The sequence below is a fragment of the Nanorana parkeri genome, unplaced genomic scaffold (assembly GCF_000935625.1).
Source record: "Nanorana parkeri isolate BGI_ZX_2015 unplaced genomic scaffold, ASM93562v1 scaffold224, whole genome shotgun sequence".
Lineage (NCBI taxonomy): Eukaryota > Metazoa > Chordata > Amphibia > Anura > Dicroglossidae > Nanorana > Nanorana parkeri.
This window is the reverse complement of record NW_017306492.1, coordinates 18,185-31,276: the sequence shown is the minus strand read 5'-3', so window position 1 is coordinate 31,276 and position 13,092 is coordinate 18,185.

Below are 13,092 nucleotides of genomic sequence, written 5' to 3'. Positions count from 1 at the left end.
GGTTCATATGTAAAAGTTCCACCGGGTTGATGCTGTTCTTATGGCGCTAGTGCCCCTAGATGGTGCTGCATACTTGTGCTAGTGCCGGGCAAACGTTTATTAATGAATCCCTAGGTGGTAGTTTAACGCTTCTTGTAGTTAACTATTATTTTTTTTATAGCACTCTTGTTTTCAGTTGTATATTTAATAAATAATTAAAAGTAAATAAGAACCCCATGATAACATCGATAATTCAGAATTTACAACCATTGCGCTCTTTAACCATTTACATATAAGCAGCTATGTACAACATATTTTAGCTGTATTATTCAGATCTGTTCTCAGATAATCAGAGATTTATCCAACCTGCCGTAACATGCCGTGTTACTTTGGCCGTCAGAAAAGGAATATAGTATCAAAGGAAGAACATTCCCCTGAAATGGAGATAGAGTTCCAAGGATCCATGTCAGCTGTGACTTCCAGGCAGATATATAAGACATAAATTAATGCAGCTCTGTTCTATTCATTTGTATATTTTGTTTTCCATAATTTTATTTTTAGCTGGAGCTCTGCTATAACAAAGCATGTTAAATTATATGTAAACCCAGGCACAAAAATCTCATATAAGTTAATGTCATTTTACAAGTTGTTTTCAATCTTTTTAATTCTGCAGCTTTTATTCCAATAATCCCTGGTGATCCTGCCATGAAGACCCTTGTTCAGGCACTTCCTGTTATGGGGTGACAACCAGTTGTGCTCATGCATTGTCACCCTGTCTCACCAACCTCTGGTAGAGACTACAATGGCATCTCCAACACGCATTGCACAGGCATGGTTCACTGTTGTCACGATCAGGAAGTCGGTGTTCTGTCAAGAATGCCGACCCAGTCGAATTTGCCGACCTCACCATCTGCCCTTGCGCACTCACCAGGATTGACTCGGAAATAGGGATTTATTTACAAAGCATTCATTTCTAATTGTTAATTGTGACATCCATCCATTTAACTAATTGTTAATTGTGGCATCCATCATTTACTGCCATCCATGGCAGTAAATGATGAATGCCATTTTATGCACATTCACAATTAACATCGTAAGCCAGTGGCGTAACAATCACCATAGCAACCCAGATATGGGGCCCCGGGGCACAGGGGGCGTGGCCAGGACATCCCCCTGATGCCGTGCGGGCCGCCTGGGTCGCTATGGCATTTCAGGCTGCTGGCTGTCACTGGCGGCTGTGAGGAGAAACACGCTGCTATTCGCATGTGCAGCGGCGCGTACCTCCTCACAACCGCTGCTGAGTCGGTGACAACCAGCAGCTTCGGAGGAGGTGGCTAGGCCCGTCGTCTGCAGCGATGGAGGAGGCGGGGCCCAGCGATAGAGGAGAAGGGTCTTAGCTATGGGGAGGCGGGCACAGCGATTGAGGAGGCGGGTGTTAGCGATGGGGGAGGTGGGCCCGGCGATCGAGGAGGTGGGGCCCAGTGACGGAGGAGGCGGGGCCCGCAAGAGATCGTGGAGGAGAAGGAGGCGGACAGAGAATCTGGCAGACAGGTAAGAGGGCTTAACACGATTTTGCTATGAGGCCCTGTGATTTCTAGTTACGCCCCTGTCGTAAGCAATTACATTATTTTGTAATTGCTTACGATATTAATTGTTAATGTGCATAAAATGCCATCCATCATTTACAGCCATGGATGGCATATTATCAACGGTCACAATAAAAAATGGGCAATTATTATTTTGTAAATAAATCCCTGTTTCCAAGTTAATCCCAGTGTGTGCGCAAGCGCAGACGGTGAGGCCGGCACATTCGACTGGGTCGGCGTTCTCGACAGAACTCCAGAGCAATGAAATGTAGCCAATGTTGGAGATAGTGCATGTTGACAGGAAGTGACTGAAATAATCTGGAATAGATCAGCAGAACTGAGGTGGGGAAAAAATGATTAAAAAAGTTCTTGAAAATCGTATTTTATTTAAAAAAAACCTTGGCAATTGTTTATGATACACTTTCTTTATATGTCTGGGCTGTGGGGTAGGGTGGCAAGACAGAAGCATCCAAGCAGTTTTGTCCTGCACTTTCCATCAACAAGGCAGCAAATAAACACAGTTTTAATACAGGAGTATTTTGTCGAGCAAGTCCAAAGCACAAGACAAAAATCTGGTTGTCTGAGCCACTAACTAAAGGTCCCCACACACCTTACGATAATCGCGGGAAATCCCGCGATCGTACGATTATCGTAAGGTGTGTGGAAGCCGTGCGACCTCTACTACTGTAAGGTCGCACGACTTTAAACTTACGGACATGTTCGAAAACCCGCCGAGCATCGTACGATGTTCGGCGGGTTTGTGGCATGTCCATACGATAACAGCCGTACGGGCCGGTGTGCGCAAGCGCACACTGCCCGTTCGGCATTGCGGTCATCGGAAGCCCGCCCCTCAGGGGGCGTGGCTTGCGATCATCGCAAGTACGATCTGCCTATGCAAGATAGGCAGATCGTACGTTTTTTTAAGTACCTTACAACCATCGCAAGACAAAAGTCTTGCGATGGTTGTAAGGTGTGTGCGGTTGTAAGGTGTGTGCCCAGCCTGAGAGAGAGAGAGAGAGCTCCGGCTGTTTGTTTTCTCCCTATCAGACACAAACACTGGAGCCCTTTACCATGTGTATGTGAGAGACCTAGATGATACATATACTCCATTCACAATGCTACCAGCCTCTCTCTCTCTTTCTCTCTAATAACAAAGTAAACAAAATATATTTGTATCTACAAACCTATACTAAAATAAATGGCGTATTGCTAAAACAAATGAATATACACAGGTGTACAATCCAACGTTGATGCCAAGTTTACTGTTTCCATTACTCCGGAGGCCTCCGTGTGCACATGTACTAGATGCCAAACATTGTGGTGGTGGCGTGAGGAGGGAAGGGGTGTTGTGCTTAAAAAAAGTGTTAGCTTACTCATTTCACAAATATCTACAAGCAAAATATCTGTTTCAAATGTACTGGCACTTTAAATGAGTCCCATCACAACAAAAACAATACCTGCTGCTACCGCTGATGCGTTTGCAAACTCATATGATCAGTCATCCTCATCCTCCTCCTCTAATTGCCTGGGAGCAAGTATGCTAGCAGCGAAGCTGGACTTATGCGAAAGGTTTCCTGTCCTGCTGTGGGGCAAATGACTCTACTACCCACTAAGGTGATGTATTATTTAATCAAGTCATAACCCAGCACACCCAGGAGATGACAGGGCCACTTAGCGCAGCAAGTCATCAGCACTTAAACAGAAATTTCAGCTTTGCAAGTAAGGGAATGACGGGAAATTCCCCACGGGTGAACACATGGAAAATGTCGCTGTGACAATCCTGGACAATATTGTTAGCACCTTCCTCGCTGCTCAGGTCAAAGAGGAGACAGAGCAATTATCCGGCACTGTACGTCCATGATCAATCGTAAGGCGTCATTGTGGAAGCTGCTCATTCAAGTCTTATATTAGTCATGAATAATCCAAATTAGTCAAATATTTACCCAATGAACAACAAATGTATCTTTAAAATATGAAATGTGTGGTCAGCTGTAATTAGGGTTGCCACCTTTTCTTCAAGCGAAACCCGAACACTGTAACGACACGCAGACAGTTTTTTGGGAGAATGAGTCGTGGCTTGTTCATATGTAAATAGCGCCACCCATTCATATGTAAATATCACAGTGGGGGGAGGGGGGTTGCAGTAGCGCCAATCTTAACTTTGGTTGCCCCTGTCTGCCTGACATCTTGTGTCCAGGTTTTTGCTGTCATGAAACCTGGACACAGCATTCAAAACCCGAACTGTCTGGTTGAATCCTGGACAGGTGGCAACCCTAGCTATAATCCTTCTATTATAATCGCCAGTCCAGGAGTCCCAGGCTTTGAAGATTGAGGGGGGAATTTATCAAAACTGGTGCAGCTGTGCATGGCAACCTATCAGCTTCTCTTTTAAGTTTGTTCAGATAAGATTTGAAAATGAAAAAGAGATACTTATTGGTTGCCACGCACATCTGCTCCAGTTTTTGTCTGCTCCGGTTTTGATAAATTCCCCTCACAGTATATATTGGACATGTTTATTTCTGGAAACATCCCAAGACTGACCAACTATGGAATTGCATTCTAGGCTAAATTTTGATCATCAATGTTGCCACCGTATATATTAAAAGGTTTTTATTTTATTTTTTAGGTTTATTTTTTTAAACAGTTGTTTTATTTTTGATTATTTTCCCTTTCTATATACAATCATTATTTTCTAACAAACATTTAATACATGGCAATGTTTTCCCAGAGCACTGTGGGTTAGCTGGAGAGAGAAAGGGAGCACAGCAGTGGCTGCCTGCTTTGTGCCTAGCGTCTCTTTTATTTGCTCTCTTTTGGTCTCTTAAAGGAGAACTATGAGGTGAGTGATTTTCACTCATGCTCATAGTTCAAGCCGACGTGTGACAATGAAACGGTCACACGTCGGCTCAATAGATCGGGAAGTAAGCAAACTCGTAGCATCGCTCGCTCACTTCTCGATTTTCTTCCTGCAGAGAGCCGTGACTGTCAGTCACGGCTCCCTGCAGGGTTTCCCCCCCTCTCCGATCCCCCAGTGCTGACTGGGGGAACAGACGGGGAGGGGGCTAGTATATGTCCTCCCATAACCCTTAAGAGAACTATGGGGAAAAACACTTACCCCATAGTTCTCTTTTAAATATATGATTGAAAACATTTTGTTATATCTGTTAAGTGCAAAGAAATCTGGCCATTGACGTAGCAGCTGCATTATTTTCTATTCTTCAGGCTTTTTCGCCCCTTTTTTTTCTGGTGATTCAACCAGTTACAGATTTTGTAGCCTACCTACAATGACAACAATCACGTACCATTCTGGATCTATAGAGAAGCAGTGTTGTCACCCTTGACAGGGGTAGGCAACCTCTGGCCCTCCAGCTGTGGTAAAAGTACCAACATGCATCTGCCTCTGGGACTCATGTCTGTGGCTGTTAAGGTGCCCATACACCTTACGATTATCGGACGATTTTCGTATGCGATCGACTTTTCGTCCGATAATCGTATGTGTGCATTGCAGTGTCCGACCGACATTACTGTACAATCGTACGACTTTTGACGGTCAAGCATGTTTGAAAACTTTGCTAGATCGTACGATTGTCGTAAGGTTGCTGACGTCTCCGTCCGTCAAAAGTCGTACGATCTACACTGCGCTTGCGCTAACGAAAATACGGCAAATCAATTACCGCATTTCGTCCAGGTGCTTTTTGTTAATTACGGCTAAATTAATCTTGCGATCATCGGGGCAGGATGGGGCTGCCGTACGAAAATCGTACGACTATTCGATCATCGGACGAAAAGTTTCGTCCGATAATCGTAAGGTGTATGGGCACCTTTAGAGTCTTGGAATTCCCTAATGGCAGTTGTAGTTGCTCCCCAGCTGAAGGTCCTGAGTTTGCCTACCCCTGGCCTCTATGATTAAGCCCAGGTGGTGAAACGCGAGAGGTGTTGGTGTGGGACAGATACCACGGTGAGGTGTTTGCTGTACTACGTTTGATTTTTATCTGAAAATTATTACAATAAAGTTGGACTTTTATGGATACCGCTTCTTGTGCGGCTGATTGTACAAGGAATTATCAAAGGATATGTTTGCATCCGGCAAACATATCAACCGACAGTCAGAGGTGGAATTGGAGCGGTGAGTTTCTGGTGCTTCTTTGGACATTACCCCTGGCCTAGAGTTTAGTTATAAGAACCATCTGTATTGCCATACTTAAGCCAATCACATGTCGGCTTTTTATTCTTGAACTGCTTTTCTCATGATTGAATCTGGTTTGTGGTGGTCGGGTAGCACAGACCGTTCCTGTGGAAATCATACTGATAAATGGGATACAATGAGTTGCCTTCAATGTGTCCAGAAGCTGCTGCTGATTGTGCAGATTCCTCCGGTTGAATGGCTGTAAACGCTTCTGTGCCTTCTTTTATCCAAGTTAAAAGCATTGCAAAAACGTCTTATCTTGTTCCAGAAGTGAGTCAGAGGTGTAAACAGTGACTGGGAGGAAAGAGTGGGAGCGGAGGGACTTTCATATTATCCCATTGTAAACTGTATAGCCAGTAATTATAACATAACCGTGAGCTTAGGCGAGTGTTGGGATCCATATTGGAGAGCGCTCTTCTCCTGTACATCCACAGACTTTTATAAGGTAGCCGAGGCTTAAAGCGGAACTTCACCTCCTCCTACCCTTAAACCGTCCACTGGTATTTAACAAAAAAACAAAAAAAAACCCAATGCATACATTTTTCCTTGAAGTCTTCTGGCCGGTTGGATGACGTCATGGCAGGCTCCTTCTCTTGCTCCGGTGGCATTCTTCCAGGACTGAGCGATGGGAGTGCTGCTCAGTCCTGGAGTACTATGCGCCCAGCCTGCGTGATGATGCGCCCCCTAAGGGAACGTGTGAACGACGGGCTCACAAGAAATGGGCAGAATGACACCAGTGTTGGTCTACCATGAAGAGGACGCTGGACCAAGGAAGAAGTTGCAGACAGCTCTGGAGCGTGAAGAGGGAATATTTTTTTTATACAGTGTGGGAGGGATCCATAACATTTTTTCATAGCTGGAATTCGATTTTTAATTGTATCCAAAACCAAAAATAAAAATGTAATATATTCCAGTCCTTAGATGTGGTGGTTGCATTAGTTTTCTTTTTTACAGGCTCTTTTTTCTTTATTATCACCTCTTGACCCTGCCAGTAACATACTTCCTGTACTAGGGTGACACCACTTACTGTACTGTATCTATGGAGGAGCAGCATTGTCACCTTAGGCTGCTCTCCAGATTTGGACCACAAATATCTCCTCAATAATATAAAGCAGACATTTCTATTTTGGGTAAACTGACCTAGACTGAAGCTACCTAGACGTTGCTGGACGCCTAGATATGCTTTCAGTCAAAGAAAAGCATTACATGAAATGAGTTTCAAACGCACCGGAACTCAAGGTTTTGGTTTCGCTCACCTCTCAATCCTGTCACGGCTCTCTGGATTCCCCTCTGCCCGCTCCGAACCGCCAACGCTGACTGGCGGAACGGACGGGGGAGGGGGCGGCTCTGCCTTTAGATAGGCAGAGCCAGCTGTCACTCTCGCAGCTGGGCAGATCTCGACATCGATGTCGGGATCCGCTCCGGCGTCTCCGTATACCGCGAGCTGTATACTGAGCCTAGGGTGACGGGAGGACACTAGTTTGTGTCCTCCTGTTACCCTAAGGAGAACTATGGGGAAAAGCACTGACCCCATAGTTCTCCTTTAAAAAGTTCAGATTTTTGTAGTAAAAGATCTTATCAATAATTTAGGTACACATGAACCCAGATTAGTTTCTAGTATCTATGTGTTTGTAATGTAGATTGTAATGTAGATAATAGAATGTAAGGTCCTTTGTATTAGGAACTGATGTGAATGGCTCTATGAGTGCCAGCGAATACGTCAGCACTACACATATACCATAAAAGGGATTCTTTTGGGGCACGTTGCAAAAAAAGAGCATTTTGGGCCGCAGTGCATCCTTTTTAGTTTTATTTGAAAAGCTTTGTTCTCCTTCACCCTGTTCTCACCATTCAGACTTTACACATGGTAAAACAATGGATGCTACATTTATGTCATCATAATTCAGAGGTTACATTTTCACTGGGTGGAATGAGAGCGCCATCTAGTGTACAACAGTAGTAGACATTTCTCTCTCCAAAAGTAGATGTAAACCCCAACTGAATAACATTTCGGGCTCATTCATGGCCGCACATACAATGGAGCAACTGGTGTACAGCCAGCATTAGATTGCTCTTCCAATATTTGGGCTTCCAATTAGAATGTCCCCCCATGCACCCCATCCAGTGTATGACGGAAGCTTCCTGCTTTAAAGATGTATTTTAAGTTAATAATATTATACAAAAAATATCTGATAAACTGGTAAAAAAATTAAATATAATTTGTCGTTTCCCCTTAAAATACAACTGAAATTATGTAAACTACCATTTCAGGCTTTTGAGAATGCTGATGCTTTGGCTTCAATGCTTTCCTTTATATTAAACATTAAGAAGAACTCCGGCAATTGAAAAAAACCTACCCTTGTAGTGGGGCTTTCCCCCCGCTCTGAAAGGGTTAAGTGTTCGTTGTGTCTAAGGGGGCTCTAATAAAGCTGTTTAACTCACCTGATCCTCGGTCCTGTCAAGCTGCTAGACATGTCCCCACAGCTTTTTCTCCTGGGCTCAGGTGGTCCATTGCATGCAGGTCCATTAACCTGCATTAGATGTGAGGATGCCAAGGGATATTCTATAGTCAGAGCAGAGGGGGGGAGAGGTGAATGCTGGCCGCCACAGGACCGAGGATCGGGTGAGTATTTCTGTTTTATTTGACCCCCTTAGACAAAACAAGCGCTTAACCCCTGCAGTGCCAGGCAGCTACACTTAAAGGGTACTTTTTTATACATTCCCAGAGTTCTTCTTTAAAATGAACTGCATGCAAAATCAAAAGTGAAGTACAGTATATCCTGCAGTCTGTCAGCAGCATTAACACAGAGATATTTGTTTTTCCCCCCTGTATATCCCTACACCTTCATACCTTCATTCCTTCATTTTTTCTAAAGGACATAAAACGTGGATGTAACCACTTAAAAGGTATTCGCTGGAGTTGGTGTTTCATTAGTTCGTTGCCCATCTAAGGCTGCTTGTCCATAAGGTGGCAACACTGCTGTGTGTTTTCGCTGCAGAACGAACTGCGTTGTCACCCGGATACAGGGAAAAGTGGAAAAATAAAGCATCTGCTGGCAGGATCAAGAGGTTATAAATGTGATTTTTGCTTTGCCCACTCGTGTTACACTTTATTAAGATACTTATTTCCTGCATGCTTGACACTCAAATGATCGAAACAAGACACAGCTAGGTAAACCAGAATTTTCAGACGTATGCCAACAATGGCTAACCAAACCATCCCAACCCCCCAAGTCTAAGAAAAAAGTTCTGACTGGAATCTGTGCTTAAATTCCTTACGTCAAAAATGTGTATCCTGTGAGATGGGGCATAGCAGCTTCAATCTTAGGCTTCTCACACAGGTGTTTTATTTTTTGACACATTCCTCTGAGAGGGACGGCGCTCCCTTTTCAGCTTCCCCACCTTACTTGTGGCCCCTGGGAGCCGAGAGACACATCCAGCGTTTGTTTCTAGGAGGCTGCAGCTGGATGGAGTCTTTGGGAGGGAAATAAAGTATTGTTGTGATAACGGTGACCTGCCTACAACGCCCAGAACAGTCTCCTGGCGCAAAGCAAAACAATAACACTTGGAACGTTTGATCCTGTTTACAAGAAGCGCAGCTGGATCTTCTCAGCACCTCCCGCCGGGTCTTCTCAAGAGGGGAACAAAGAACCTTCACTGTCTGAGACTGAAATTCCCTAAATTAAACGAGTGGACCCAAAATCAGATGTATATTTATATATTATGTAATATATGTGTCAGTAATGTGTCAGCACTTCCAGATATGTATTACCTCTCACTGAGATCACAGTACTCCCCCTGACAATGCTGCCATCTGCTTCTCTCTCCAGAAGGATGGAGCCATCTTTGTTCAGGCCTCATCCAGGGTCATCATCTACTTCCTGGACTGAGGTGCCGGCTCAGAGATGACACAATCCTGTAAATCCCTGTGTTTGTGCAGTTCTTGGCTGTGTTCACAGTGCCCTAACAGTGTTCAGATGCACTGATATTGTTTTTTCGGTATCGAGTACGAGCACCAATACTTTGCTTTCACTGTTCGCCGATACAGAGTACCAATACTGGTGCTTCCGCTTCTCCATGCTGATTGGCCGGAAGTCGGCTTCCCGGCCAATCAGCATGGAGCCAGCTTCCCGGTCAATCAGGAAGCCGGGCGGCAGGTCATTACTCGCCGCCCAGCCTCCTGATCACACTCGAGGCTGGCTCCATGTTCCCCTTCCTCTTACCAGAGGTTCATGTATAGGGGAAGGTATCGGAGCATTTGGGCGAGTATGAGTACTCGCCCAAATACTCTGTATCGGTACTGATACTAGTATTGGTATCGGTGCATCCCTAATTATTACATAGTATTTACTCTGTTTCATTCAGATCCAATGAGTATTTACTCTGTTTCAGTCCAGATCAAACAAATATGCATTCCCCATCAAAGTATTTCTTTATATTTTTGCCCAAGCACTTACACTCATCATGTTTCCAAACAGCTCCAACGCTCTCAGCTCGGCTTCCCTGAACACACAGCTTACGAGCACACACAAGGGTGGCTCCATAGGGCCCTACAAGGGAAAGGAGCCACCCTAAAACAGGATATAAGGACCAGTGCTCAGGGGACCAGCTGATTCTACAGCAAGCTAATACTTTTAAACATCAAGAAGCAGCATCCATTGTAAGTGGTTTCATCAGCATTTGAAATCTCTTAAAACCCTCTCTGAAATAGCTGAACAACCTTTTGACTTTAATTTCACTTTAAAAAGCAAACAAAAAGGTATTTTAATACAATTTGTTCCTATTTAACCCCGTATTAACCCATAGGGGAATGTAATCAGTTCTAATTCAGGTACTCCTCCCCTTTATTTCTCCTTAGCTATTATTATTCTGCTGATTTTCATTTTTTTCCTATTTTTCAACCATTAAAATTTTAACTCCACTTTTATTAGTTTTGTTCATTAAATTTTTTTTTATTTTAAAAATGTGCAAACATTATTTAAAAAAGGTCCCAATATTTCATTTGTGAATAACTTTAATTTTTTTTAAATAATTTTAGTGTAATTATAAACTGTATAATACATTTTTTAAAATTCTTTTTAGCTGTTTTATAGAGGACCTTTTCCCATATCTTTGAAATAACAACAAAGACACCTGAAGGGCTTGTTCACACCGAAAGCGTGTGCGTTCAAGAGCGGTAGCTGCTCGAACGCACCGCGATCGCTAAGAAACTTCCCCCTGCGTTCTGCGGCGGGAGGGGGCGTGGCGGTGCATTGAATTCAATGGCACCGCTTCCACGCCCCGCCCGCAGTGCGATCGGACGCATGGCAAAACTTTGCCAGCGTTGCGTTCCACTGCAAATGCAAAAAATAGAGCAAGCCCTATTTTTTGCGTTTGCAGTGGAACGGAACGCTGGCAAAGTCTTGCCACGCGTCCGATCGCACTGCGGGCAGGGGAAGGGGGCGTGGAAGCGGTGCTATTAAATTCAATGCACCGCCACGCCCCCTCCCGCCCCAGAACGTGGGGAGAAGTTTCTTAGCAATTGCGGTGCGTTAATATATCCCTTTACTTCCTGGAACCCTGGCACATGTGACTAGGACATGTGACCATGCACATCATCTCAGGGGAGGAAAATGCCTTTCTCTGAAATCCCAAGAGATTACAGATGAGATTTCCCAGCAATGCTCTGCTGGTGTAGCCTTCCCAGGATGCAATGCTTGGGCACGATTACATCACTAATGCCCAAGAGGACCAGGAAGTGGAAAAACAATAATTGTAAGTAAAATAAAAATATGTTTGTTTAACTTAATGAATGTAAGATAATTTCATATCAGCATGCAGAGCTGCACACTGATGGGATTTTTGGGAAAGGGGGTAAAAGGTCTGCTTTAAAACGAACATCAATCAAAAGAGAAAAAGTGTTTTCTTTTTAATTTTGTTACATCTTTTGTTTTAATCTGATTGAAACAGCACTCCAGAAGGAATTGAGGGCACAGAAATGTTTTGATTTTTGGGAGTCTTTTATTACCTTACCGGTCACATTGAAACAAAAACGTATCCAATGTTTTGCTGTAACCTCCTGCTCTACCATTAGAATGTTATCTGATTATCCTCCAATTCAGTTGTGAGTATTTTCATAATGTCTCTTTTTTTCTCTTTGTTCCTTAATAAAAAATATTCCCCAAAATATATATAATAATAATAATAATAAAAACAGGGTTAGTTCCACTTTTTGGATCACCCCTCAAATTCAGAGACAGTTGTCACCTCGGCCCATGCTGAAATGTCAGAATGTTTTTGTCACGTAAGCAGTTTGTTTCATTGACTAGAAAACTGCCGCGTGATAAGGCTCCGCGCTATAAATAGATGGCGTTTCAGCGCTGCATTGGGTAGATTAGCTAAATTCGGCTAAAGAGGATCAATGCAGATTGGAGTGACCTCCTAACAGTGATGCGTAGTTTTTGGCAGGACCTCAGGTCCATCTGCATCATAGGAAATGTTCTACATCAGTTTGTGCGGCAATGCTCCATTCATGACGTGTGGCTTAACTATATAAATAAAAAAAGTAATTGTTTAATCCTCCTTACTAATTAGGGGAGCCTGATAAAAATGACATACCCGTTTGTTTCTATAAAAAAATGTTGGTGACGCAGTGTGTCTGTCACAGTGTTAAAAAAAATAAAACAATTTCCCTAATTTTATTAACACATAATTCGATGTTGAACAAGACATAAATATGTCTACTAAATAGTGCAATCTTATCTGCGCTTTGTTTTAGATTGCACTATTTAGTAGACATGTGCGATTTGTTTCATTCCGAATTGAAATTCGGATGAATATCGGCATATTCGGACATTCGGATGCATCTGAATTTCCAAATGTGAGAAATAACGAACTTGAACGTATCCAAATTTTCGATAACAAACGTCCGAAATTTCAGAAATATACGAAATCTTTTTCGAATGACATTCATGTTGTTAAAACGTTGAAATAAACAAAAAAACAATGTGCAGTCCCCTCCTTATCCATACTAGACCCTTTAGGTCTGGTAAGAATGTAAGGGGGACCCCAACTGCAAGGAAAAAAAAAAGCCTGCCCCCCCGCCCCTAAAAAGCGTCCGCCCCCCTCTCCTGCACCATAACTGGTCATATGCCCTTAACATGGGGGCTTCCTGGCAAAGCACATTGTCCCCATGTCGATGAGGACAAGAGGCTCTTCCCCTCAACCCTGGCCGTGTAATTACATAGTTACAAAGTTACATAGTATTTGAGGTTGAATAAAGACACAGGTCCATCAAGTTCAACCCTTTGCGTGTATGCATAAATTGGGGGGGGGGGGGGTCTTGGGGCGTGGGGCTTTTGG